The following is a 4,738-nucleotide window of genomic DNA, read 5'->3' as shown; positions in this document are numbered from 1 at the left end:
TTACAGTCTCACTCCTGATATGCAGTAGTAGTATTTGTCCAGTTCGCATGTAAACATTACCGACTATATGGTTTTTACTTATCTGTTTTTATCTATTTATTTATTGTTTAATGGTTCATTACCGCTGACCAATTTGCAAGAATCAGCATTTTTGATATGATGGAGGCAAATTAATGGCAGATAGATAGAGTAGATATTACTACAAAATCTACTGAATGCTGTTATGTGATTGGCTGCTCTACTCAATAGATAAGAAACAAATTTTCGTTGTTGCCAACAGAGTTGCTAAGGTAACTTGGCCACCTTAAGGAGATTCGGGTGCTGACGTTTTGAGGGTTAGCCCTTCCTGACGAAACGTCGGCACCCAAATCTTTTTTCCGGTGGCCAAACTTTGTTGATAAAACCAAACATTCGTACTCTTCAGCGGTAAGCTCAAGGTCTCTGCTGCCTGATAGTTGGCAAGGGCGAGCAGACTAATTCTTTCAGCATAACCCAGTGACTTATATTTTTGACAACAACAAAAAGAAACAGTACTCTTGCTTCTGCCGGGGGTTCTGTAGCCTCCCACACAGTCGTTTTTAGGGGACTCATGGAGGTAATACGAGTCCCCAAAAAGCGACTGCGTGGGAGGCTAGGGCTTTAGTCTGAAATGTCAGCCGTCTCCTCCCCATAACCCCAAGGGGGCGCCCCCTGTGGGTTAGGGGGAGGAGACAGCTGACATTTCAGACTAGCTAGGGCTTCTGCGCCATGATTCCTTCAATGGCTCAAAACTATTGTACATTTGTTGCATTCTTTGCCGTCTAAATTCCTGGTAGCATCCATTTTACTCCTGCTGCTGAAATAGACGTATCCGTCGTGGTTGGGTGGGTTACTTGGTTGCTTTTTCAGCCACTCATGAGTCAGTTTCAATGATGGAAATCAAGGCCACCAATGAAGATTATATTTCATAATTGACATGCGTCGTCGAGGTGGCAAAAACTGACTTTCATAAGTAAAATTATCATAGTATGTTCCGTGAATAGTATTCAGTATAACTATATTCGTATTTTAAAGTTAATGGCCCACGCACTGATGTTTGGAAAACTGCTTTTCACTAAAGATGTTTAGAAAAAGAGATTTAAGATGCTACTGTTATCTATTTTTTAACGTCACAAAGAATACTACATATCTAACGACGACATGCTTTTAAAGTGTCTACAAAGGAGATGCATTTTTTTTGTCTCCACCTTAGAGAACTCACAACTGAAACAACTAACCTGCGATCAAACTGTACTTTAAGAAAATTGAACAGCCGTAACCAGGATCCATGATGATTAATAATAAGAAAAATGTACAATAGAGGTGATAGGTGTGAAAAACATTATTTGTTAAGAAGTATAAGGTATTGATTAGGGAGTGGGCATGAGTTATTGTCAGCGTAAACAGTTTTCGCTGTATGCCAGGCCCCAAGGGTCTTAAGGTGGCAATAATTGGACTTGTCAATGATTGACGCATTCTCAAAGTCAATCTGGTTGTTTTTGTACCAAGCATGGTTAGCCACATTGGAAACTTTGGCGCACATTTTCACTTTTCTAACATGTTCTTTTTTCCGACCTTCTAGTTTCACCAATGTAGCTCCACGAACATGTAGTGCAGGGGATTTTGTAAACGACGTTGCATTGATCTACTTTTTCAGGGCGAGGTTTAGAGGTTTATTGGCCTATTGGTAACTTCTGTGTCCTTTTTTTTTTAGCAACCTTGTTTGCGGGTTAGATTGACCCAGTTGTTTAAAGCCCGATAGCTATAATCCTGGGTAAACGTAAATTTTGATTCCAGTTTAATTACAAATCAATGAAGATTCTTTAAAACGTTTATGTCCCTTAGGGCCTCTTCATATGATCCCGGTTGACCGGGCTAGCCCGCTTACCGAGATCTCGCCTCATTCCTATTTCTTTTGTAAAAAATTCGATGTGTTCATATGAGAAGGCGGGCCAGCCCGGTTACCGAGATCTCGGTTTCAGCGACCGAGATCTCGGGAGCCCGGGACGAAAAATTTCTCATATGAACACGGTATCCCGGTTACCGGGATGAAGTCTATAACCAAACATTCGCGTCTTAGAACGGATAGATTTGATTATTACGGCTCATTTCTGAGATGTTCTAGTTCAAAATAATTCCTTTTCGTAGAAGAGATAAAGATATTACACTTTTGAGGTTTGTAGAACCGATAAAAATGAAAAATTCTTGCCGGGCTTGTTCGGTAAATGTCACGCTCGATTGACCGCGTCACCACTTTTCATCTCGGTAACCGAGATGAAATTTCCCATATGAACGGACTGCAAAATTCATCCCGCTTACCGAGCCATCCCGGTTACCGGGATCATATGAAGAGGCCCTTAGTTTGACTTAGGGGCGGACCATTAGAAATCACGGGAGGGGGAGTTAATTACAGTACCGCTCAAGGTGACAGTCTCTTTGGAGTCTCGATTTTCGCGAAATTCGAGTATCGCGATTATCGAGAAAGAAATGAGCTACTAAATGTATCACACCTCATGACTGGAGGGACGTTTTTTCACTTGTGAAGGAAACTCTGCTTCTTCGTGTTGGTCGATACCATTCTTTAATTACAGTTGAACTCAAAAGCGAAAAGCGTGAGAAGTTCGAAGGCAATATAGAACGTATATTCAGTGTTGTTTTCTTGGTCGAAGATAAAAACGCTTTGTCCAATCGACAAATGGATCGTGCTTCAAAGAGTTCACAAACTCCGTAAAAACGAAAATCTTAAACTAAGATTTTACCTTACGTTTCCCGTCTTATGCAAGACCACCACCACATTAAATTGAGACGGTGATCATCTTATTTTAACACAGGAGATCTTAAATGAAGACTATCGGAGTCTCAGTCAGTATATAAGATAAAAGATCGTCTTAAATATTGTCTTTAAATCGTCTTCATTTGAGAAGCGCTTATCTTAATCAACATTGAGGCATCTTACTTTAAGAAAGACCAGTCTTAATTATATTAATCTGAGTCGATGGGGTCCTTATTTTAAGACGTTTTTTGGTCTTGTGGAAAATTTTAAGACGCCGCAGCAGGCTATAAGATACTGCCATGCAATACGCCTTAAGCTGGCGACACACCTGGGCATTTTATACGACGATCGCAGCGAATTTGATCGCCAGCGAAAATCGCAAGTGATTTTCGCCACCGATTGATGCGGACACACCTGGCGATTTTGTTTTCGCCGATCGCGGCGTTGTTCATCTGATAAAACCGCCCAACCTGACTGATTGACTTGAACGGGCACACTTGGCGAATTTAATCGCCGATATCTGACATGCCAGATATCGGCGATTTAATACGCCGATCTCTACTCTCACCATTTTAGTTCTCGGTAAAAAAAATATATATATAAAAAAAAGGCTAACTTGGAAGAAATAGAAAACGCCATTTTTCGCGCGGTCCTTGCTCGGAAAGCTTGCTATGCGCGCAGGCTACAACACAAAAGGATCCAAATTTTGCAAAGCCCTTCCTGATTGGTTCATTTAAAAATTGCAGACCTCATAGGAAACAGGACTTCTTTTCTGATTGGTTGATTTTGATCCAAACTCTGCAGACGCGGAGTCTGGAGGTTTGATCTATCGCAAACTCTCACCACAGGGAGTCCACAAAAGTTGTGAAAAAGAAATAAATTAATAAATTATTGACTTACGTTGTTCGTTTCTTGCGGTTTTCTATAGTGCTCATTTGCATAAAATTTACGCGACAGCTGAGCTCAGATCCGCTCGCGCACAACTCAGTACACGACATTAGTGCTGTCGCGTAAATTTTATGCAAATGAGCACTATAGAAAACCGCAAGAAACGAACAACGTAAGTCAATAATTTATTAATTTATTTCTTTTTCACAACTTTTGTGGACTCCCTGTGCTCTCACCTTGCTTTGAACAAGCTGATTTACCGTAATATACTCCTCATCATCAAAAAGTGGAGAATTTACAAGAATTTCGAGACAGCAACTTCAATATTCAAATAACAAGACATCTGGACATAAAATACGGGCTAAAGCCCCGGTAAACGTGGTAACTTACACGAATTTGACGGCATGCGCGAGACAGAAGATTTAAAATGGAAATGAAGAAGTTACTGTCGCTTTTTATTGAAAACCAAAGATGAGTCCAACAATTCTACTGCATCACCGATCAGAGGAATGAGTGTAGTGACAATCTGCATTCCCTGCTATTAGAGGTTTTCTATGATTTAAAGGACTTTAAGACCAACAAAACAGTAGTTATTGGCCGCGGCCCGGCCTCTGTTTTCCAGTGAATTTACGGTAAGCTGACTTCGATAAGTTGTCTCATTTAAATTAGATTTGGTGTAATAAAGTGCTATGGATTGAAATTCGTTGTGTTTTCGTTGCTCCATGTATCATGTTCAAGCTTAATGGTATTAAACGCTCTCTGTCAGTTTTAATGTAGTGACCGTTGCAGTTAGATTTATACCTTGCTTCGAAACTTAAATCAGTTGAGAATCTAAAGCATCTAGAATAAGATTGTTCAAATCTTGAGTTAAGATGAAAATATGACTTACCACAGCACTTTGAATCTAAGAAAAAATCATCTTAATCTAAGACGCCATCATCGTATAAATAAGAAGAAAGTCGTCTTATCCTAAGATGAATCGTCTTCAAATGAGATTTACGCGCTGTCTTACCACAGCACCAGAATTAAGTGTAAAAAACGTCTTAAAGTAAGATTTTA

The sequence above is a fragment of the Pavona decussata genome, unplaced genomic scaffold, assembly GCF_977016875.1.
Source record: "Pavona decussata unplaced genomic scaffold, jaPavDecu1.1 SCAFFOLD_14, whole genome shotgun sequence".
Classification (NCBI taxonomy): Eukaryota; Metazoa; Cnidaria; class Anthozoa; order Scleractinia; family Agariciidae; genus Pavona; species Pavona decussata.
Note: the sequence above shows the minus strand (reverse complement) of the source record.